This window comes from Monodelphis domestica, chromosome 4 (genome assembly GCF_027887165.1).
Source record: "Monodelphis domestica isolate mMonDom1 chromosome 4, mMonDom1.pri, whole genome shotgun sequence".
Classification (NCBI taxonomy): Eukaryota; Metazoa; Chordata; class Mammalia; order Didelphimorphia; family Didelphidae; genus Monodelphis; species Monodelphis domestica.
In genome coordinates this window covers 190103148-190128948 of record NC_077230.1, presented here as the reverse complement: position 1 = coordinate 190128948, position 25801 = coordinate 190103148, and the positions used below count along the sequence as shown (strand labels likewise).

The 25801-nt window shown below is 37.6% G+C and overlaps 1 pseudogene; it reads left to right on the top strand.

The window, feature by feature from the left end:
* The first annotated feature begins 2026 nt into the window (after positions 1-2026).
* On the top strand, positions 2027-5039 carry LOC100617822 (DNA endonuclease RBBP8-like; annotated as a pseudogene).
* Positions 5040-25801: the final 20762 nt, after the last annotated feature.

Genomic DNA, 25801 nt, shown 5'->3' with positions numbered 1-25801 from the left:
AATATAAAATATATTAAAATTAACATAAAATTTAATATAAAATATACCACCTCATTCCATTTGATAGCCTCACCCTTTGACTGACTGTGCATGTGTACCATGGCTTCCTGGAAGAGATAGGCTCAAGTGCACATGTGGCTACAAGGCATCCCTATGAGCTGGCAGAAGTCCCTGTGCAACAGGTGATATGTCCAGAAGTCAGGACTTGGGAATCTGACTGAAGTTTTAGCTTATCCAATCAGAGGACCCCAGAAGGAGTGGTAAAAATAGGCTATATAAGCATATGGAGAGGAACCAGACCTAGAAACTCATGGTCCTAGGTCCAAATCTGTCTTCAGATTTCCTAGCTGTGTGACCCTGGGCAAATCACTTAACCCCCACCGCCTAGCTCTTACCATTCTTCTGCCTTAGAGCCAATATGTAGTATTGATTCTAAGATGGAATATAAGGTTTTTTTTTTTTAAAGGTCAGATAGAGAGGAAAGGAGAAAGGAGAGAACAGGATCAGTACAGTCCTATGTTACAGAGCAGTCAAGAAGAATAAAGCCTAAGAACAGATTACTGGGTTTTGATAAAAAGAGAGATGCAGTTTGGTGACTTCTGAGAAAGCAGTTGGGGTACAATGGTGACAGATGGAAGCCCAGGAAACAGAAGAGCTAATGAATGGTAAGGCACTATAAGCATTAATAATAGGCCACTGTTAAGAGGAGATTATCAATGAAAATAGGGAAAGAGGAAGAATGGTCCTTTGAAGAGGTAAGTAAGGTAAAAGAGAAGGTGATGTCTGAGCTTCTTTTTACACAGAAGAGAAGGAACCAGTAGAGAGGGCAAATTTGATGGGGAAAGAAAGGGCTTAACAGATGGAGCAAGGTGCTAGTGGAGATTGGAGGGTATGAGAGCAAGGCATGGTGCAAAATAGCTTTGACAAGGATGTTCTTCTCATCCTCTGAGACCCATTAAAAAAAAGTGATTTTAAATTATGGAGAAAGGGAGAGAAGGGAACTTATGATGGATGGTCTTAATCTCAGTAAAGTAGGAGGCCAGAATCTGTTGAAAGAGAAGGGGTAGGGTACCTAGGTAGCACAGTGGATAGAGCTTCAGGTCTGGATAAGGGAAGACCTAGGTCCAAATCTGGCCTCAAAAACTGCCTAGCTGTGTGACCCTGGGCAAGTCACTTAAATCCAGTTACCTAGCCCTTACTACTCTTCTGACTTAGAACCAATACATAGTATTGATTCTAAGGTGGAAGGTAAGGGTTAAAAAAAGAAAAAAGAAACTTCCTATCTATGTGACCCTGGACAAGTCATTTAACCAAGCCTAACCCTTGCTGCTCTACTGTCTTAGAACTGATATTAAAACAGAAGGTAGAGTTTTGTTTGTTTGTTTGTTTGTTTTAAGGAAGAAAGAGAAGGGATTAGGAGTTAGAAGCTTGAAGAGAGAAAATTTGGGGTAGCTGCTGTGATACGAGACAATCAAAGGTGAATAGAAGGATTGCTGGATGGTAGGAAGGAGCCAGTGCAGGTTATATAGCACATCTTGGAGCCAGTCACCCTGGTTTTTGTTCTAACAGATGAGAAGTAGGAATGGAGAAAACAGATGGTGAGGGTGAGCCATGGTGGAGAGGGCAGGTGCAGTGGCAGGAAAGGTAGCAAGGGATTCACGGGTAGATGACAGTCAGGGCACTGTTGAAATGGCTGGGTTTAGAGTTAAGCCAGTGGGATGAGAAAAGGGAAACCCAAACTGGGATGATGACCGGGGAGTTCGGTTGGTTTGTGGAATTAGAACCCAATTTCTTATTCCAAGGGCCCCCTTCCTGCTTTGCGTCAGATCTGAATCTACTTTGCTGGGCTGCTCTGCATTGTTCCAGCTGCCAAATGAGGGGACGAAACCAAAGAATGAGCATCCCCTTCCCTTGAGGTAAGAAAAAACCCTCCCACTTGGGCAACATTTGAGAACCTTAATCCAGCGCCACATATACCAGGGTATCTGAACATTCTGCCAGCTAAATAGCGCCCACGCCTGAGGAGCAGTTTTCTGAGCTTTCCTAATTTCATGTCTACCTCATTCCTGACGTGTTGCCTAGTCACATAAGAACTAGGCTCTCAAAGCACTTTGTAAGTAAGCAGGATTCCTTTGAAACGGCAAAATCCTGTTATGAGTCCCTCCTATTCCCCTCCCCCTCAAAAGCGCGGGCTGGCCCCAGGGCCGAGGTTCCGTTGGTCGGGCTCGGACGCGGGGGGAGCGAGGGGGGGAGTAGAAAGAGCGAATGCCTCTTTCCAGCGTCCAGAAGGGCACTTCTCCTTTACCGAGACGATTCCTCGGCACCCAAACACCTTTACATAGAGTTCGGCTGCCCTGCGTTTCCCGGGTCTTTCGGTCCCTCTTACCCGAAGTTCCCCCCACTTCCGGTCAGGCAATAATTAGCGCCCCTCTCCCCCATCAGGAGCGCATGCTGGGACATCCCCACTGTCTTCACAGAGACCTCTCCTTAACTGTATAAAGTGACTGCAAGGTGAGGAGAGGATGTCAAGTAAGCAGAAGATTGGGAGTAAAGAAAAACAAGATGAATGTTCCTGCAAGTAGCTGTGGAAGTCCCAGTTCTGCAGAAACAGTCAGTGACTTTAAAGATCTCTGGGCAAAACTGAAGGAATGTCATGACAAAGAAGTACAAGCATTACAGATCAAAGTAACCAAGCTGAAAAAGGAATGGATTTTGTTAAGAGCAGGGTGTGTGACCATTGTGCAGTGACCGAAGAACACATGAGGAAAAAACAAGAATTTAAAAACAATCGGCAGCAAAATCTTAAACTTATCACTGAGCTTATGAATGATACGAATGCCTTACAAGAAGAAAACAAAAAACTTTCAGAGCAACTACATCAGAAAATTGAAAAGAAACGGCATCAAGTAGCCGAGCCTGAGGAGGAAATTATTCCTGATTCACCTATATTGACTTTTTCATTTCCTGGTCTTAACCCACTATGAAGAAAGGAGAACCCACATGTCCGATATATAGAGCAAGCAAATACTGATTTGGAGCACCCTCTGTGTACAAAGGAATTTGCAAAAGGTCTAAAGTGTTCAACTCAACTGCAGCAAAACCACTATGAAAATGAAATTCTTGTAGCAGACACTTGTGATCAAACATTATCAACTATGACCAATACCCAAGAAACCCAACAATTATCCCATTGAGAAGTAATCTTTTAATTTAGCTGCTGTTGTTGCTGAAACACTCGGACTTGGTGTTCAAGAAGAATCTGACTCTCAAAATGCTTTGAATTCTCTCAGTGAAGACTTGCATCATCAGCAGGAAGCAGAGCCAAAGAAACAAACCTTTCAAGAACCCACAAAAAATATCAAAGATGGTTTAAGATTTTCTGATTCCTCTCCAAGGACTCCACCAGAAGTTGACTGGATTGCTTGGACATCTTCTCCTGTTTTGGGGGCTGCTTCTACTCTGAAAAATGGCTTAAGCACAAGTTGTCCCCTTCTCTTTTAGAGGCTGGAAAAAAGTTCCATGTCAAAACAAACTATTTCAGCAATAATTGTAATTCTAGACCACAAAAACCTAGATCAAAATCTGAAGACAACAGTCTTGTTACATGCATTAATCTTGGTTCTCAAGCAAGCACTGTTATTAATCATTCTTCTTCCATTAAACAAGTATTTGTGAGAAAGAATATAGATGAATCAATAAATACAAAAGTTGGAACTGATACAAAAGATGAAGCTATTGAAAAAAGTGATCATTTTATGCCATTGAAACCATTGGGATGCAGAGGAACCAAAAGAAAGAAGACTGAAGAAGAAACTGAACGTTGCCTCCAAACCTCTTTTGATAAAGAAAATGCTTTTCTTTATCAAGGGGATATTCATCCTTCTGTCAATGGCGTCTCTGTCATGGATAAGCCCCTGGATCTATCTGATAGATTTTCAGTTATCCACCATCAAGAAAAAAGCCAAGGAAATGAGGTTTCTGGTGGTTATGAGCCAATAAAAATGAAAGGCAGGATGGGACATGGAGATTGTGAATTTGTCTCAGTTCTTCAATTAAATCCTTGTAGAGTAACTAAAGCACAAACTTTGCAAGATAATCAAGATAAATCATCCTTAGAAAATATCCAGTGGAGTATAGATCCAACAGCAGATCTTTCTCAATATAAAATGGATATTACTGTAATTGATACAAAGGATGGTAGTCAATCAAGATTAGGAGGCGAGACTATGGACATGGATTGTATGTTGATTAGTGAAACTGTGCTTTTAAAAATTAAGAAGCAAGAGCAGAAGGAAGAGAAAAGTGCAAAGCAAGAAAGAAAGCTGAATTGTTTGATCAGACAACACATGAAGAATATGAATCCTATTTGGCAAATTTTTCTCCACTATGTGAGCAAGAAGAAAATCTCCATGTAGAAAATGATGAATTATCAGTTGCAACAAAGAAACTAAACAGTTATGAAGATATACCTGATAAAATCAAACAAAAAGCATTTGTGGAGCCTTACTTTAAAGATGATGAAAGAAAGACCACATTACAAAATTTCCCTCACATTGAGGTAGTACAGAAAAAAGAAGAGAGTAGAAAATTACTTGGACACTCATGTAAAGAATGTGAAATTTATTATGCAGATATTCCAGAAGAAGAAAGAGAAAAGAAGCTAGCCACCTGTTCAAGACACCGATTCTGCTATATTCCTCCTAACACACCTGAAAATTTCTGGGAAGTAGGATTTCCTTCAAATCAGTCTTGTGTGGTCAGAGGGTACATTAAGGAAGACCTTGATCTTTGTCCATGTCCCAAAAGGCGGCAACCTTACAATGCAATGTTTTCTCCAAAAGGCAAAGAACAGAAGACATAGATATTGAGGAAGTTTCAAAAGATGCCAGAACAAAATTCTTCATTTATTTATACTTAATGTTGGAATAAAAAAAAAAAACTGATTTCCTCCCCTTTCAAATCAGCTACAACCTGATTTATATATCATTTAAATACAATATATTTCAGAAAATATTATTTAAAATAATTGAGTACATTTATTGTGCTTGTGCATTTTTTCTTGATTTTGCACCTTTGAAACACTGGGGGTGCTTCCATTTTGCATTGTGTAACTTAAAGGAGCAGATTTTATCCTTTGTTTTTTGTAATATCTAAATATAATTTAAAAATTGTGATAGAATTCATTATCGATTTACTACTTTCCAAAACAGTCTTAAAGGTTTTAACCTCAAGTTTCTTTGTGCATACCTATCTTCAATTTCAATTTGGAATTACACACCATACCTGGAACACAGTAAGTACTTAATAAATGCTTGACTCCTTAAAAAAAAAATCCTGTTATGAAAACAACTTGTTGTCAAATGTAGCCTGACTGTGAAATGTAAGCTAGACCATAAGTGAAAAGTAGAATGGAAGCTACAAGAAGGCAGGGATGGTTTGACTTCTGTTTTTGTATCCCTAGCACCTAGCCCAGTACCTCGGCTCTAAGAGTTGTTTAATCAGGTTTGTTGGGCTGATTTCAAATGACTTGAAAATATTGGAAAGTTCCCACCTTCCCTGCCCTTTCCAGACCTCCTTTCCCCATATTCATCTCTAAAAAACCAGCTATCCCTTTTAACAAGGGTATAACTTTGTGGGCCCTTTCAGACTGATTCCTGAAGGGGGTGAAGGGACCTCACACAAAGTGAGGAACAGAGGGCAAGTGAGTCCAGAGGTCCTGCCAAACAGCTTCCTGCCTTCCCACACAGGCTACAGGATTCCTGAAGCCAATAAGGCTTTTGTCACATAACCACCACCACCAACTTAAATATCCAAATTGATAAAACACCAAACCCACAACAGTAGACAAACACAATAACAGGAATCATTTTTCAATTGAAGGGTTTTTATAAGATTGTTTTTATTAAGAGAAAGCAAGAAACAAACAGAAATTTGGGGATTCTTTGATTTTTATTAAAATTGAGCATTTTGTCCTGGTTTTTGTTCTCCAACCTTCATTAGTCTCTTATATGCCCTACAAAGAGGAATGCTACAAAACCAGATGTGGAGAACTCAGGGGCTAGAAAGGCTTGAAGAGGAAGCAACTATTTTCCCTACAGAAACACTGCCTCCCCTTAGGGTCAGTCCTGATTGGCTCTATCCCATGCTTTTAGGGTGAACTTACACTCAGCATTACTAATAGAGCCTTTGTCTAAAATATACTCCATTCCTTATCTTTTTCTACTCAATTATTAGCTTCTACTCAATTATTAGGTCTTCTGGGCCCAGTCCCAAATCCAACCTGAACCTCTCTTTACCATCCCTGAAAGATGTGAGTTCTCCTGCCTTTAATCTTCTAAGCAATTTGTCATTATCTGTGGACATGTGGTTAGTTAGGTAGCAAAGTGGATAGAGTGTTTGGCAGGCCTGAATTCAAATCTGGTTTTAGACACTTAATAGCTGTGTGACCCTGGACAAGTCACTTAACCCTGTTGGTCTCAGTTTCCTCCTCTGTAATGTGATCTAGACAAGGAAATCACAAACCACTCCAGTATCTTTACCAAGAAAAACCTAAATGGGGCCACAAACAGTCAAGAACTGAAAAACAAAGCAAACATATTGGTCTTTGTACTAGATTGTAAATTCCTTGAGGGCAGAACTAATATCTTGGACTTTTTCTGTATTCTCCATAATGCTAAGCACATTACTTTACAAATTACTTTACAAAAATAGGTGTCAGCTGCTGGGTCTGTACCCCAAAGAGATAATGGACACAAAGACTTGTACAAAAATATTCATAGCTGCGCTCTTTGTGGTGGCCCAAAACTGGAAAACGAGGGGATGCCCATCAATTGGGGAATGGCTGAACAAACTGTGGTATATGTTGGTGATGGAATACTATTGTGCTCAAAGGAATAATAAAGTGGAGGAGTTCCATGGAGACTGGAACAACCTCCAGGAAGTGATGCAGAGCGAGAGGAGCAGAACCAGGAGAACATTGTACACAGAGACTAATACACTGTGGTATCATCGAACGTAATGGACTTCTCCATTAGGGGCGGTGTAATGTCCCTGAACAACTTTCAGGGATCCAGGAGAAAAAAAACACCATTCATAAGCAAAGGATAAACTATGGGAGTGGAAACACCGAGAAAAAGCAACTGCCTGAATACAGAGGTTGAGGGGACATGACAGAGGATAGACTCTAAATGAACACTCTAATGCAAATACTATCAACAAAGCAATGGGTTCAAATCAAGAAAACATCTAATGCCCAGTGGACTTACGCGTCGGCTATGGGGGGTGGGGGGGAGGAAAAGAAAATGATCTATGTCTTTAACGAATAATGCTTGGAAATGATCAAATAAAATATATTAAAATAATAAAAAAAAAATAGGTGTCAGCCAATTAATGTTTATTAACTAAATAAGGGAAACAATCCTATTCAATGTTTTTGTTTCCTTGAAAGATGAAATGGATACAGAAATCAAACTTGTCAAGATGCTCATTTGAGTTGAGATATGAACTCCAAATTTGCATTTTGTCCATTTGGATATTTAAGTCATGCGGTGGTGGTTGGAATCGAGCAGAAAGGGCTCTGAAGATAGAAAACTGTTCAACAGGAATCTTGGACTCATTTCACCTCCATCCCTAATAGAATGCGAGTAATTCAACTTGGGATAGGTTAGAGAAATTTAAAAACTCCAAGTTGTTGGAAAGCTATAAGTACAAGGGAGAAGAATATTTAGGCCAATAATTTGGTCTAATATTTACTGGAAGGTGTCTGTGTTATCCACATAGGTTTATATGTATGTCGACATGAGCTTGTCTAAATGTAGCCTGTGAGGAGGCACGAATCTCTGGAATCTTGCCCACTCCTCTCTGAGACTTTGATTCTTGCCTAAAGGAAAGGCAGAGATTAGGGTCCACAGGCTGGTCACTCTGCTCTCCTCAGAACACGGACATCTACTCACACACATACACATACACATGTATAAATATTACTAGTCTGCCAGAAATTATTTTTAGGTTCAAACTGCTCTTCTGGTCTCTATTGCTTAAAGGAGAAGGAATATTCCAACTGAAGGTTTGATTTTTTCCCACCAATACTAGTTATAAAAAATACATCATAAACAGATAATAATAAGTCCATTTATATAAGCAAATAGAAAGTCAGAGAAGTTATGCAGATTCAAGTATACCAGACAATACATAAAACGAATGAACTCTCCTATCAGGAATGAGATCTATATATCAACTTAGAAAAAAAGATAGTTCACCCAAGAAAAAATTCTCTGAAATTTCTACAGAGACAAGAGATAAGAAATAGGTTGGAGAACCAACTTTCCACTATGTATTTCCCTTCTACAGATTGTTCTCTTTTTCTCCAAGTTTCTACCCCCAAATCTGGAACCATGAGTCCTCTCTTAAAGCAGGAAATGAGAAGAATGTTTCTCTTCTCCCAAATTCACACACCAACTCTGGGTCTGATTCCTCACCCTCTCCATCAATGAAGAGAGTCTTATGCAAATGATTCAGGTTTGAAGCCTGGGTAACAATACTTGCTCCAATGTTCCCATGAATCTATTATCTTATTAGTAAGGGTGTTCCTTCCATGAATCCACCTTTCAATCCACCCATACCTGACCACTTTTGTGATTCTAGTTTCATGTCCCCCCAAGTCTTTGACAAGCAGGGGACCTTCTATACTTTCTCCCGAGGCCACCAGAATACACAGGCTGTTCATCTATCATTTATCACTTGGTCCCATCATATGCATGGTCCATCCTTTTTTTTTAAATCACATATCCTTGGACAACATCCTTTAAACTGTACTTTATATCATTCCTTGTCTGCAATGCTTTGAAATTTGCTCATATTCATAATGTACCTCTTCAATGCCCTAAAATATACTATCAACAATCCTAATGACTACAATAATTTCTTTTTCTTTTTAAACACTTATTTCATCAAATGTTTCCCAATTACATGTGAAAAATTTTTAGTCATTTTTAAAATTTTGAGTTCCAAATTTTCTCCTTCCCTCCCACCTCTCCCCACTCTTTTAGAAAGCAAGTAATTTGATTTCAATTATACATGTGAAGTCATACAAAACATTTCCATGTTAGCAATGTTATAAGAAAAAACACAAAATTTAAAAATAAAGATAAAGACACATGAACAAAATTCTCCAGGTTCATTTATTCAGAGTTCATTTGTTCTCTCTCAGGAAGTGAATAGTATCTTGGGTCCTTTGGAATTGTCGTGGATCTTTGTCTTGATCAGAGTAGCTGCCTGCCCAGTTAATCATCACTACAGGGTACAATGATCTCCTGGTTCTGCTCACTTAACTTTGCGTGAGTTCATGTAAGTCTTTCCAGGTTTTTCTGAAACCATCCAGCTCATCATTTCTTATAGCACAATAGCATTTCATCACAATCATACCATAACTTGTTCAATCATTTTCCAATTGATGGGCAATTTCTCAATTTTCAATTCTTTGCCACCATTAAAAGAGCTGCTATAAATATTTTTGTACATATTTTTCTCCTCCCCACCCCCTTTGACAATCTCTTTGGGATACAGTCCTAGTAGTGGTGTTGCCAGGTTGAAGATACGGTATGCACAGTTTTACAACTATTTGGGCATCATTTCAAATTGTTCTCTGCAATGGCTGACCTGGTTCACAACTCTATCAACTGTCCATTAGTGTCTCAGTTTTCCATATCCCCCCAATATTTGTCATTTTCCTTTACAGTGTTCTTAGCCAATCTAATGGATATGAGGTGGTATCTTTTAATTTGCATTTCTCTCACTGGTAATGAATTTTTGTTAACTTCGATTTCTTCTTCTGAAAACTGTTCATATACTTTGATCATTGATCAATTGTAGTATTTATCAAGAATAATTCGTATGTTTATGAATTTGGCTCAGTTCTTATATTTCAGAAATGAAGCCTTTAACAGAGAAACTTGCTGCAAAAAATTTTCCCCCTTTTAATTTTTGCTGCATTAGGATTGTTTGTGGAAAAACCTTCTAATTTCAAGTGATCAAAATTATCTATTTGACTTCCCATAACCCCCTCTTAAGGGCAACTGGCATAGAGGATAGAGAGCCTAGTTGGCCTCAGACATTTCCTAACTATATAACCCTGGGCAAGTCATTTAACTCTGTTGGCCTCAATTTTCCCATTTGTAAAATCAGCAGAGGAGGAAATGGCAAACCACTCCAGTATCTTTGCCAAAAAACAAAACAAGACGAAAAAACCCAAATAGGGTAATAAAGAGTCTCACACAATTAAAAGAATGACTGAACAATCACAGTCCCCTCTAGCTCTTGTTCAGTCATAAATCTTTCCCTTATCTGTAGATCTAACATGCATGCTTTTTCCATGCTTCCTAATTTACTTTTGATATTATGCTTTTTATGCCTAAATGACTCATCCATTTTGACTTTATCTTGGTTTATGGTGTGAGGTGTTGGTCTATGCCTAGTTTTTGCTAAACTACCTTCTGGTTTTCCTACCCATTTTGTCAAATGTTGAGTTCTTAACCTAAAAGTATGGATTTGGGGGTTTATCAAAACTAGATTACTATGATCATTTACTGCTGTGTTTTGCATACCTAATCTATTCCATTCATCCACCACTCTTATTTTTTAGCCACTACCAGATTGTTTTTATGAGTACTGCTTTGAAATCTGGAACTGCTACTTTGCCTTCCTTAACATTTTTTTTAATCGATTCCTCTGATACTCTTCACCCTTTAGTCTTCCAGATGAATTTTGTTACTATTTTTAATATGAAGTAAATCTATGGTATTTTGATTGGTATGGCAGTGAATACATAAACTAAATTAGGTAGAATTCTTATTTTTTTATTGTATTAGCTCAGCCTACCCATGAACAATGATTTCTCCAATTATTTAGATACATCTTTATTTGTCTGATAAGTAAGGGTTTTGAAACTGTGTTCATATAAATCTTGGTTTGTTTTGGTAGGTAGACACTCAAATATTTTACACTGTTTACAGTTATTTTAAATTGAATCTTTCTTTTTTTATCTCCCTGCTAGGTTTTGTTGTTAGTGTATAGAAATGCTGATGATTTATATGGGTTTATTTTATATCCTGCAACATTTGCTGAACTTAGTTTTTTTCTATTATTTTCTAGGATTCTATAAGTAAAGAGTGAAGAGTGATAGTTTTGTTTCCTCATTGCCTTTTTTGATTCCTCTCTTTTTTCTTCTCTTATTGCTACAGTTATCATTTCTATTACAATATTGAATAATAGTGGTGGTAATGGACATCCTGCTTTACTTCTAAACTTATTACGAAGGCTTCAAGTTTATCATATTATCATTTTAAGAAAGACTCCATTGATTCCTGTGCTTTTTTGTGTTTTTAATAAGAATGGGAGTTGTATTTTGTCAAAAGCCCTTTCTGCATCTATTGAGTTAAGATATCATTTTTTGTTGTTATAGTTATTAATATGATGAGTTAAACTGATAGTTTTCCTAATACCAAACCAACCTTGCATTCCTATTTCTCGTATAAATCTCACCTAGTCATAGTATATGATCTTTGTGATATATTGCTGTAGTGTCCTTGCTCATATTCTAGTTAAATTTTTTGCATTGATATTCATTAAGGAAATTAGTCTATAATTTTATTTCTGTTTTTGCTCTTCCTGATTTATGTATCAAAACCTTGTTTGTATCATAACTTTGGTGGAACTCTTTCTTTACCAATTTTTTCAAATAGTTTACATAGAATTGCGATTAATTGTTCCTTAGATGTTTGGTAGAATTTCTTGTTTATCTAGTCCTGGGGAATTTTTTCTTAGGGAGATCATTGATGGCTTATACAATTTCTTTTTCTAAGATATGATTATTTAGGAATTTTATTTTGTCTTCTGTTAATCTTAGCAGTTAAAATTTTTGTCAATATTCATCTGTTTCACTTAGATTGTCAGTTTTACTGGCATGTAATTGGGCAAAATAGCTCCTAATAGTTGCTTTAATTTCACCTTTACTGGTGGTACATTCAATCTTTTCATTTTAAATACTAGTAATTTTGTTTTTTTCTTTCTATTTAAAAATCAAATAATAATAATAAACAATGCTTTATATATTTTATTGGGTTTTTCCAATAAAACTAGCTCATATTTTATTATTATATTTTATTTTATTTATATTAGTTCAACTATTGTTTTCAATATTTTTCAATGTTTTTTTTTAATTTTCAGGATTTCCACTTTTTTATTTAATTGAGCATTTAAATTTTGTTCTTTTTAGTTGTGTGCCCAATTCATTGATCTACTCTTTCTCTCTTTTATTGAAGTAAGCATTTAGAGATATAAATTTTCCCCTAAATACTGTAGCTTTGGTTGTGTCCCATACATTTTGGTATTCTGTCTTATTGTCCTTCTCTTTAATAAAATTATTGATTTAATGATTGTTTCTATGATTTATTTTTGGACACGCTCAATCTTTAAGTTTAGATAATTTAGTTTCTCATTGGCTATTAGTCTGTGCTTCCACTTCCATTTATTTTATTAAATATAATTTTTATTGCATTTGTTTTTAAAAGGGTGCATTTAGTATTTTTGCCTTTCTGTATTTGGTTCTGAGGTTTTTAATACATGGTCAGTCTTTGTGAAAGTGCTATGTAAAACTGAGAAAAAGGCATATTCCTTTCTATTCCCATTTACTTTTCTCCAGAGGAATATCATATCTAACTTTAAAAAAATTCTAGTCATCTCCTTAACTTCTTTCTTATTTATTTTATGGTTAGATTTAACTGGCTCTGAGAGATGGGAATATTGAGACCCTCTACTAGTAGTTTTACTGTGTGTTTTCTCCTATAATTTATATAGCTTTACCTTTAAAAATTTGAATGCTATGCCTTGATACATATATGTTTAGCATTGATATTACTTCATTTTCTAAGGTTTCCTTTGCATGATATAGTTTCCCTCCTTATCCCTTTTTATCAGGTAGGTTTTTGCTTTTACTTTGTCTGAGATCATGATTGCTACCCCTGGGTCGTTTGTTTGTTTGTGTTTTAACCTAAGATGAAACATAAAAGGTTTTTTTCCTGTCCCGTACTTTAATTGTGTGTGTGTCAATTAGATTCAAGTGTATTTCTTATAAATAACATATTTTTCTATTCTTGTTTTTAATCCACTGTGCTTTCTGCTTCTACTTAATAGATGAGTTCATCCCACTCACATTCAGTTTTGATTACTAATTATGCATTTCCCTTTATCCTATTTTCTTCTGTTTATCCTTCTCTCTTTATCTTGTCCCTCCTCTTAAGTTTGCTTTGCTTCTGACCATTGCCTCCTTTTATCTGGTCCCTTTATATTACTCCCCCCCCCAAACCCCACACACCTTTTCTTATGCCCTTCTGCTTTTTCTTCCCTGTTGGGTAAGATAGATTTCTTTTACCAATTGAGTATGTAAATACATTTTCCCTTTTTGAACAAATTAGACGTGAGTGAAGTTCAAGTATTGATCTCTTCCCTACCATTTCCCCCTCCATTATAAAAGTTCTTCCTTATACACATTTTTATATGAAATAATTTCCCCTGCTCTTCCTTTCCCTTACCCTTTTTCTCAACTATAATTTTTTTAATATCATCACAACATAACCCACTCACTTCCTCATCCTCTTTTTATGTAGAGTCCTTCTAAATTCCCTAAAAATGATAACTTTCTTAGAAGACACATATATCATTTTCCCAAAAAGAAATGTAAACAGTTTAACCTTTTTGAGTTTCTTGTAATTTATCTTTCATGTTTACCATTACACATTTCTTTTGGGTTTTGTATTTAAACATCAAATTTTCTATTCAGAATGCATGAAATTCTTCAATTTCACTAAATATCAATATTTTCTCCTGGAAAGATGAAATTCATTTTTCTGGGTAGGTTATTCTTGGTTGTAATCTAGGCTCTTTTGCCTTTCAGAATATCATATTCCAAGCCTTCTGCTCCTTCAGTGTGGTAGCTGCTAGATCTTGCGTGATCTTGACTATGGTTCCATGTGTTTAATGGTTTCTTTCTAGTTGCCTAAACTATCTTCTTTTTGACATGGGAACTCTGGTATATGGCTATAATGTTCCTGGGAGTTTTCATTTTGGGATTTCTCTTAAGTGATAATCAATGAGTTCTTTCTGGTTTACCATGTTTCTAGGAAATTGGGATCTTTTTCCTTGATAATTTCTTAAACCATGATGTCTACCTTCTTTCTTTTCTTGTGGCTTTCAGGTTATACAATACTTCTTAAATTATCTCTTCTCAATTTAGTTTCTAGATCAGTTGGTTTTCCAATGAAATATTTCATGCTCTTTTTTTTTCATTCTTTTGATTTTATTGTTTCTTTTTGGCTCATGTAGGCATTAGCTTTCACTTGCCTAATTCTACTTTTAAGAAATTGTTTTCTTCAGTGACCTTTTGTAGCTCCTTTTCTCTTTGGCAAATTTTGTTTTTTTAAGAAGTTATTTTTATCAGTGAATTTTTGTGCCTTTTCCCATTTGGCTAATTCTGTTTTTCATTTTTTTTTAGATTTATTTACTTTTTTTGCCTCTTTTACCAAGCTGTTAATTATATTTTCAAGCATTGGGCAGCTAGGTGGCATAATAGATAGAATGCTGGGCCTGAAGATGATAGACTCACCTTCCTGAGTTCATATCTGGCCTCAGACACTTCTAGCTATGTGACAACTCAGCAAGTCACCCAACTGTTTGCCTCAGTTCTTCATCTATAAAATGAGCTGGAGAAGGAAATGACAATCCACTCTAATATTTTTGCCAAGAAAACCCCAAATGGGGTCATGAAGAGTCAGGAATAACTGAAATGTTTTAACAAGACAACTAATTTTTTTTTCATAATTTTCTCCCATTTCTTTACCTAAATTTTCTTTACCCACTCTTATTTAATTTTGAAAAAAAAATTTTAGCATTTCTAGGAATTCTTGTTGGCCTTGTAACCAATTCATATTTTTTTTTCTTTGATGCCTTGTTTGTTTAGACTTTATTGCCTTAATTGACTTTGTGTCTTGATCTTCCCTGTCACCATAGTTTTTTATTTTATTTTTTATGGTTAAGTTCTTTTAATTATTTGCTCATTTTTTCACCTTATTTTTTATATGGAACTTTGTGCTAAAATTTGGCTTTGTTCCCAGCATCAGTGGGGGATTAGCGGAATGGTGGTTCTGCCACAAGCGTCAGGGGGATTTTTTGTGCTGCTGCTTTCAGAACTATTTCTGGGAGTTCAGAAGTTTTTTGGTCCTTTCAAGGTGATGTGATCTTTGGAAAGGTGTCGTCACCCCTCTCTTGGTCTTCAATTTGGTCCTGACCTGGGAAAGGTCCCTGATTTCTCCCAAAATTGCGATGAAAACTTCTCTTCAAGGGTCTTCCTCCTTTGGGGTCAGAAGTTGCGAATTTCAAAACTACTCAACCCTGTTCAAACCATTCTTTAGAGGATGGGATTTGGCTATTTCCTGATCAATAACAATGGAGATACTTGGAATGACAGAATCAGGTCTATAATCTCCACCCTACTCAGTGTAACAGGATTTAGGAAGGGCTGCAGCAAAGCTCAAGATTTAATTATTTGAGAATATGACCTTCAACAGACATGTACAAAGGGGACAGACCTCTGGGCAGTCCTGGGTTAAGCTAGAGCCACCATTGGCACCGGGGAGACACAGGAAGTGAGGTAGAGGACAGCTGAGGAGTCTGGGGACTTCCTGTGTGGAGGAAAGGAGGTTGTTGCTGCCTGGGTGCTTGGAGTGGAGGCCCTCAGACTGTTTCTCCATTTTGGTCACGTGAGTGATAGGGACTGATCTCTTTTCTTTGCCTTGGCTATCCAAGGCCTTGGGCCTTTGGCCCAGCTTAAGCAGAGGGGGTATTTAAACCCTATTCCCTTCTCTCCCCTTTCTCTTCCCCCCCCCCCTCTCTCTCTCTCTCTCTCTCACCTTTCTTCCTCCTGTTAGTAATTTAAAACTCCATAAAAGGTTGACTGCTGACTTGAGTTTTCATTTAGGAATTACATAGCTGAATTCCTTGGCGACATTAAATTAATATATATAAGTCTTTTAATGTGATTTCCATATCACAAAGTGATTCTGCTTCTCAGGGCTTCTACTCTCTCTTAAAGAAGAAAACAAAACAAAAAGTAACTTCTGTCTTAGAATCAATATTGAATATTGGTTCCAAGGCAGAAGAGCTGTAAGGGCTAGGCAATGAGGGCTAAGTTGCCCAAGATCACACATCTATGAAGTGTTTGAGGCCAAATTTGAACCCAGGATTCCTGTCTCTAGGCCTGGCTCTCCATCCACTGAGCCTTCTAGGAGCCTTCTGCTGCCCTTCCCTTCTGATCAAAAGTGCTCCTCTTTGCCCTTGACCTCGATTGACTGTGCCATGTTTCAGTGGGGTGTGCATATGCAATATTGCTTTTCAGAACATAAAAAAGCTGTTTGGAAAAGCTTTTAGCCCCCTTGCCACTGGGTAGCCAGTGTTTTGGGGCTAGTACTGTTAATGTACTTTTGCATCTGGAAATCCTGACTGCTAGTTCCTACCAGTAAGTTAAAGGAATAAAGGTCAATCAAGTGGGTATAAGCAATGGAGTTGCTAAACAGCTTCTGGTCCTGCCTCCAGGGTTAGCTCAGGCGTACCCTGTAATTTTCTTCTGATAATTTGCCAGGTCTCCTTATCATCCCTAGCCCGAGACCTCCTGAAGTTGCTGCTGCTTCTATAACTACCATCTAGTCTCACTACTGGCATTTCATCCACCTGAGCTCCAGGCCAGCCTTCTCCCTCCACGTCACAGATATCTCTTTCTAACCTCCTCTGTTTTCTCGAAATGGAAGAAAGTCTCACTCTGATCTATTACTGACTTTGCCACTTCAGAATTAGATTTGAGGCTTCATTTTAAAGTTGTTTGGAGGAGAATATTGGCAGAGCTTAGCTTTCTCTACTCCAATATTTTGGCTCCATTCTAGAGTCTTCATGACTAATAATTTAAAAAAAAAAAACCCTTACCTTCCATCTTAGAATCAATACTGTCTATTGGTTCCAAGGCAGAAGAGCAGTAAGGGTTAGGCAATGGGGGTTAAGGGACTTGTCCAGAGTCATACAGCTAAGAAGTATCTGAGGCCACATTTAAAGCCAGGATCCAGGTTTCTAGTCCTTCCTGGCTCTCAATCCACTAAATCACCTAGGTGCCTCCCATCCTCTACCCCATGACCCCAATAATTTCTGAATGAAGACTACAGATATAAAACTGGAATAGATCTTAAGAAGCTATTTGGTATCCTCTTCTCTTTTTTTACAGATTAAACTGAATCTCAGAGAAGATTAATTACTTGCTCAGGATCACAAAAATTGTAAGAGACATAGGCAATTTTTGTCCTTAGGTCCTCTGACTCCAAAACCAATACTCTTCAGTATATTCCATTTGTTTGAAAGTCCTTTTATGGTGGAAAAAAAAAAGTTTGATCATTTATACTTGCCTTTAGCCAGAGAAAGACAAAAGGATTTCTCCGGGTCTCTCTCTATATATATACACACACAGCAAAGGCATAGTCCTTATTAGTAATAATTGCTTGATCTGATACCCTTGGAAGTCCTGAGCATGGGGATGCTGAGAATATCCCCAGAGAATTTTTTGAGATCTTGCACTCAGTACAGAATAACTAGCTTTTAGTATCAATGAGCTGGGCCAGAAGGCACAGTCATAAGTGTCCTTTGTAAGATAAAATGGTCTAGAAAGAAAGCTAGCCAAGACATACTTCTTAGGAAAAGAGGCAGAGAAAGATGCTTCTAGTATCAAGTCAGAATACTTGTTTGCTAAAAGGGGAGCTTCATTCAGTTTGAAAGCCCTTTTGAAGTTACGTTCCTCTTATCCTATAGACTTCAAGTTTGGGAAGTAAATGGAGAGATTTTTTTTTTGGTTTTTTATTTTTTAACAGCCACATTTAGAGATCAGGGTTTTAGCTAGTTTTTTCTAAACCAAACAATTTCTTTTAAAGAAAACATCAGTGAAAATAATGTTAACAACCCAATTGCAAATGTTTTCCAGATTCCCTTTTGCAAAAAAAAAAAAAGCATAGCCTTTATTCAGCCACAATTTATTTACCCAGGTGCTGTGTTTCAGTGGGGTGTGCATATGCAATTTAGCTTTTCAGAACATAAAAAAAGCTGTTCGGAGAAGCTTTTAACCCCCTTGCCACTGGGTAGTCAGGGTTTTCCGGCTAGTAGTGCTAATGTACTTTGCATCAGGAAATCCTAACTGCTGGCTCCTACCAGTGAGTAAAGGAATAAAGGTCAATCAGAGCATTTGTCCCCTTTCCTTACCCTGTGTCCCTAAGGAAACATCTACTCCAGCTTGATTGATTACTGGTGGGCGACAGCCCTGGTCCATGTATTCCCTCACTCCAATGTTGGAAAGGTCCTTAACATTTGTGGGGGGTCAGCTGGGAGACTGACTCAAAGCAGCCTTCTAAATGCTCTCAGAATGTAAGAAGCAAACATCCTTGGGCAGTATCCTCCATCTTGTGCCATTTCTACCTATAAGATTATGTACATAAAATCTTCCATAACAAAAGCTTGATAACAGCATTTTGGTGCACCATTATCAAAGTGCCAGGACTTTGTGTATAAGTTGCTACGAACTATTTATTTGTCCTCTCTTTCCTTCTCCTCTTCTGAGTACATATTTATGGCTTCTAGCGGGTCAATTCTAGTCTCCAATTTGCTTATTACTTCATTTGATTTCTGTGCCTCTTTCTCCATATGGGCAATTTTGTCTTTTAAACTGTTATTTTCTTTTTGTATTACTTTCACTTCTTTCCCCCACTTTTCTTCCCATTTTTCTTCTATCTTTCTTACTTGGTGCTTGAACTCTTTTTTTTTTTTTAATTCCTCAAGAGCTTGTGACCAATTTCCTTTTATTTTTTTTTTTGAAAGTTTGGATGTGTTTGTTTGTTTTTCACTCTCTTTTTTGCTCCTATATTTTGCTCTTTTTCACCATAGAAATTATCTTGGGTCAAGAGCTTTTTTTTGCTGCTGCTTATTCTTTTTGCCACTAGTGGACTAGTTCCTACACATTGATTGCTTTTTTAGCTTCTGTCTTGCAGGGCTTTGACTTGGTAGTAGCTTTCCTTCCCAGTCAGAAACCTGAATGAGGGCAGGTAGATCTGTGATGTTCTTTGTGTAGGGTGCTTTAAAGCGTTTTGCCCTGAAGCTATCTTTCCAGCCCCTGCTGTCTCGGCTGTGGTCAGCCTGGCTTTTGCCCAAGCTCCTCACTCTGCTGCCCAGCCTCCTCACTCCTCAGCCTTGGGTCTCAAGTCTTGCTACCAATGCATTGCATCACTCTCAGGGGTAAGTCTGTGGTGCCCTCAGTCAGCCTCCAGAATTTAGAGATTGCCCAGCCCTCGCTAGTAGGTGGTATGTGGGAGGGGTTATTTGCTTGTGCTTTGATAAGTGCAGTTTTTCCCCCTTTTAGCATGGGGATTCCCAAACACTTTAAAGTTGCATCTAGCGGGAGAGCCCCTTTACTTGAACAATTTTGATTTCTGCCCTTTTGAGATTTGTAATGATCAGTTAGAAGGAGATTCAGAAGGCTCCTGTTCCGATGCTGTCATCTTAGCTCCCCGAGTATATATTTATGAATGAATGTGAATGTGTGTGTGCACAAGTTTCATAATTTCTTAGTTTTCTTGCTCAAAGGGACCTTAAGAATTCATCTGGTCCAACTCCCTTATTTTACAGATTAGGAAACTGAGGCCAGAGAGCTCAAGAGAGGTCACATAGGTAGTGAAAGACTTAGGATATGGACCAGGTCCTCTGACTTCAATCCAAAAGTTCTTTTCCAATGCACCATGAGTATATAGATGCTTTTACACACATGGACAAATGTTACACTGTGGAAGAAGGGTGTTGCCATGACCAGTAGTCAAAACCAGAATATTCACTATAATCAAGTACTCAGAGGTCACCTGTAATGAAACCCCTCACTTTCTAGAGTAAACTACAAGCTCCCTCTCAATGGCTTTCTTAACAGCTGGCTGTCACATCTGGACTGTGCCCATTTCTAAGTGGTGGTGGTGCTGGATACTTTCTCTTTCTTGAGGAAAGGTTGAGTTTCTGCCCATTGGAAATATCAAATGATGGTTGAACACATCAAGTGCTAAGATAGTATCTGGCTGGTTACAACCTTCCACCTTCCAATAGATCATCACACTCACCCAAAGAACAATATTGGGGAAAATCCCACAGACTGGCTGGCATTTTTAATGATTGGCATCACTTTTTCATCTGTTCCCTTCATCTGTGTGTGAGCCCAAAAGAATTTTCCTAACATTTTCATTCACTATTTCATAAGCAACTTCTCTGCTCAAGGCTCTGTGCAAGGCATAATTCAAAGTTCACAAGATCATATTTGATTATAGATTTAGAACTGGAGGGAATTTTAGAGGTCATCTAATTTCCTCGATGCTTACTGGCTGGGTGACTCCAGGCAAGTCACTTAACCTCTCAGTGCAGCTGATCTGCACTGGAAGAGAGCTCACTCACCAGGAATTTTCTAAAATCAAAGGTCCTAGCCTATGTGTGTATATGCATGCCTAGCCTCTTTCCAAACACAACCTCATCATCCCTTCTCTTACTTCTCTTTGGCTATCCTCCCAAATTTAAAGTGATTTGGAGTTATCTGTGTTTTGAATGTATTAGGTTCTGCCACAAGTCTCAAAAGAATAGAATGATGCTTTCAACTCAAACCTAGCTTAGGACTAAAAGCAATTAGAAAGTTTTTTTGTCCATGGATAATCTGAACACATAATTGCCTGGGCCATAACAATTACATATCAAGCTTTTACTTTCTTGCTGAAAAATATCTAGACATATTTAGTTTCTCCATAATCCTTAAGCAACAGCTTCAATTCTGGAATAGTAGTTTTTAAAGAATTGTGGGTTCCTAAATGTTTTTAGATTTCCTATCAGACATAATCAAGTGTCTCTTTAATCTTAGGCAGATCCTTTTCACCTTCTTTTCCTGGTAGGTTTGATATAAGATGGCATCTATCTTATAAGAAATGGGTTATTCTTATCTTAAGCAGTTCTTCAGAACATGATAATAAAGATAGAAAAATAAAAATTTATGAAGTCCATCAGATCTGGCATTTCCTTTTATTAGTTTAAAATTAAACTTGTAAACTCATCAGAGTAGGGCATTGTGAACTACACATTTATGGGCAAAGAACAGCATCTAAGTCAAAAAAGCTGGTGGATATCATGATCCTCTGGCTAGTAGTTGAGGAAAATCTGCTTTTTCTGTTCAGGTAAAAAGAAAATTGCCTATTCTTCAATACTTCAGGGATCTGTGTAGTTATTCCCTCCAGCTGTGCTGATTCCAATCTTTCTATCTGCAAATATATCTTTATGAGCTTCTGTAGCCAAAATTATTCACCATCTGGTAATTAAACCTTTTTTAATATAGCTAGGTCTGATCATGAATGGTAGGATCCACAATGGGACTTGTATCTGAAACCTTTCCAGCTTGGTAGGCTCTGCCAGACATTGGTTGGCTCTGCTGGCATTGCCTTTGATGACCCGTCATCTCCATAGCATGATGAGGCACTGAAGAAGACTTAGCAAGCCCCTTTTATTTATCTAGGCTTTTGTTGAAGATGTTAGTTGGTTTTACTCTAGAAAATGCTAAATCTATAGAATAGTGGGCATACCCAGTAGAGGAACCACGTCTCAAGCTAACATTTAAAAAGGATGTGGCTTACATGTCCCTATGGTTCATATGTTAAAGAAGCATTGAGACATTGTGCAGTGTTCTGGTCAGGAAGTAAAAACAGCTAGCAGAATATCTTGAATGCTAAATTGGTAGCCATGTTTTGTTTTTGTGTTTAAAGAAGAAATCCTCCAGCACATTGGGTAGATTTTTCCTTTATGAAAGCTAGATGGAACGATAGAATGGTTAATTAATATAGAAACATGGTACAATGGAAAGTACACTGAATTAGAATCAGAAGACCTGGGTTAAAAATTTCATCTCTGCTACTTCTAGCATGCCTTTTTGGGGAAGGCCCTTAAAACTCCCCTGTTGGGACTTTGTTTCCTCATGTGCAAAGGGAGGGAGTGTTGCTAAAATCCTCGTCCAACTCAGGTTCTTCTGATCCAACACGAGTTGCCCTCAGTACCACTGGAGGGAGGACACTGACAAAATCACAGATCCTATAAAATATGGAAAATATGGGGTGTGGTAGAAGACCTAGGTTTGACTCTCAGGTAGTCTTGTGATTCTGGATGTCCCAAACTCTCCCGTAAAACAGGAATACCCACATGACCTATCTCCTCCGCTACTGGCGATAGCCTATCACCAAATCAAATGAGAAGATATATAATCCTACTCACCCCCCACAACAGTGGCTAAATGCTATGCAAATGCAAGCTCTTATTATCATTGTATGGATCATACACAAATGCACAGATGTGACACCATCTTTTCTGAAAGTAATGTTGGTGGTCTTTTGAAAATTACTTCCCATTTTGAGAGCACAAATTTCCATATAGGTCAAAAGATGAATCCTGATGCCTCTATTTTAAAATATGTTTTTTAAACAATTGAGTAAACCAGCAAGTCTGCCTGCAAATGCCTTTGCTGCACTGTCAACCACAACTACCAGGCTAGTTGTACAATCTGTGGGGTGGTGATCTCTCAAGGACCTCATGAGTGGCTATGGACTGGCCTGTGGGAACCTGAAAAGACTAAAGAGCTAATGGCTCAGAATTTTAAAGTTTCAGAATGTTGAGAATTTACTGCTTCTTTTCTGTTAGTCCACCTAACAAAAAATGTTCCAAATGACCCATAGAGATTGACTTTGGGAGTCTGGACCTATGATTTCATTTCATGTTTTCATTTCCATTGTTACATTTACTCTCTAAATAGTCTAGGATATGGCAACACTGGCTGGTGTGCCATTTCTCCAATACAATTCTTCATCTCCCTACTCCATTCCTTTCCCCTGTGTCCCTCCAGTCTGGAATATCCTTTCCTTTCTTTTGCCTCATATTCCACCTTCTGCAAGATGCCTTTCCTGCCCACACTTCCCCACCTCCTTTCTAGTAGCTTCTCTCTGAAATTTGCTGCTGTTTATATTATACACTCATGTTACATATATCTTGTATGTAAGCATGTTGTCTTCCACTAGAAGACAAGGTCCATGTTTTGACCTTTCTTTGCATATCAGCCCTCCACCAATGTAGAATAGAAAGGGGCAGGAGTGGGGGGCAGCTCAGAAGATTGAGAGACAGGTCTAGAGATCCTGGGTTCAAATCTGGTCTTAGACACTTCCTAGCTGTGTGACCCTAGGCAAGTTACTTAATCCCCAATTGCCTAGCCCTTACCACTCTTCTACCTCGGAACCAATACCTATTATAGATTTTATGACAGAGGTTAAGGGTTTTATTTAAAAAAATAGATTGGGGCATTCAGAGATGGCCTTGCCTGTGGCTAAGCTGTTGAACTCGGGTGTTTGGGTTTTCCAAGGTTGGCCATTTATCCATTGTCACTTCAACCAGCTAACTGAGTACTAAGTGTAAACTAATTCAAAGTTGTTCACTTTGCTTAGTGTACAGTGATTATGGGTAAAAATCTGAGTATGGTAGTGAGTGTAGCTTTTATGGTATATGCCATTAAAAACATAGGATAACATCAGATAGCAATGTTTTGAAGCACAACTATGACCATAATTCTTGCTTGGAGCTACAGGTAGGCAGAACTAAAGCATCAACACAGAAAATAATCATTTGTTTCTGTCACAATGGGGGTAGTTTTGGCATGGTTTTATTTTTTCCCAACATCATAGAAATCATACATGGGTAACTGCTTTTAGAACTGTACAGTGTATGAAAATCAGTTTGAACATACACCAAAAGCACGTACACAGACTATGTATTGAGCCCTTGTGAAAAAAAAGAAGGATCCAATCTGAACCAGCTCAGTCTGAACCACCATGATGGAACCTTTCCACCACTGGTCTTCCCACTACAGAGCAAGTTTATCTTTAAATTCATTATAAATGTGCAAAGAAAAAAGACCTTTATACACATTAACTATAATAGTATAATGGCTTATAAATAAATGCTAATCCACTTGTAGCTCCCAGAAGATGGCTGCAGTACTGGCAGAAATACTGCCTTGGAGGAAGACTTGGGGTGAGATATCACTTATGTCAAGATAAGTTATATTATAGACAGTTATTTCACACAGGGTAGGGAGGGTAATGACAGGGTAAGAATTATGAATAACCAATAAGCACATTTTTCATGAAGAGTATATTATTCTCCAGGAAGTACAAATACTCATTTCATTCCAGAAGACACCATCACGCAAAATGGGGTTGACAAAAACAGACACTACACAAAACCTGACTTACAAACTAGGCTCTGCACAGAGAAGTAGGTGAGCAGACATCCAAAGGAAAACACCAGTGGACAAAGATAGCTTTTCCCCAGCTCAGACATTAGAGCTGGGGTCACTGGATTGGAAATGCCTTTGCAATCTAGTGATAATGTGGCAAAAAAGGGGGGGATGGAGAGGGAGAGAGGGAGGGAGGAAAGGTGGGAGGAAGGGCAAGGTGCATGGATTATTATTGAATACAGGAATGAAAACACTGAAATTTGGGTAACTGACTTTTAGAACATCTGGGAGAGCAAGCCTATTATGCATTTTTAAATCTATTATGGGAATTTAAACCAACTATATAAGAAAGGATATAACTGCATAAGATTATTTTTGATGAGTTCTTAAGTCTTTGGACAATAAAGACATCATCTAAAAAGAAATGCTCTTTCCATCTTATTTTAAACAATGGCTGTTTAGTGAAACTGAGTCCTAACAAGGCACTATCAACTTTTAAAGATAATCATTAGTTTTTTTTTTTAAAGGGCATTTCTCTATTATAGGCACAGTGTATCAGCTGTTCACACTTGATGATAAAGGGAGGAAAGTTGATGGGCAAATGTTTTAAGCATTGACTATTCTGATTTTTCAACTGAGTAAATTTTAGAAATATCTTAGCATTAAAAAACCCCAAACTAAAAATTTAAATCACACATTTGTAGTCTTTGCTTGAAAACCTACTGTACCATTTTCTAACTTCAAAACAGACCTCTTCAAATTGGTATGGGAATCAGTGCCTCATAAAAGCATAATATTTCTGTTTATATGTAATTTTCCTTCCTTGTGAATATAAAAGCAGCTCCTTTGTTTTGGGTGAGGGAAGGGGTGGAAGCTAGACAGAATGGGATATCTTTTATTTCTGCAATCATAAAAATATTTAATCTTATGACCATTTCTTGGTTTGAGCTCCATCAATGGTATTAATGGTGATTGACTTTATCAAGAAATCAGTAAAGAATAAGACATATGGGGAACTAATTACTTGAGGATATAAGGTGAATGCAGCTGCTCATGAAGCAAGATTATCAGGTTCAGGTCCACAGGAGACTGATTCTAGGACTAGGGCTCTATTTGCATTTAATATTTTGATTTTTTTAAAATTAAGGAGTTTAGCTAAAATTTAGCAAAATTTGTTATTTTAGCTAAAATTGTAATTTAAGTAATTTAATAATTTCATGCTATATTAAATTATTAATCTAGAGCAACCCACAAGTTTTCCAATGTATCTTTCAAAGCAGTGGAAAACAATGAAAAGGAAAAAACTTAAACTAAAAAAAATCCATCTAATACAAGAGAATGTTGAAAAGGTTCACACACCCACTGAGGGGAAAAAAAAAACAATTC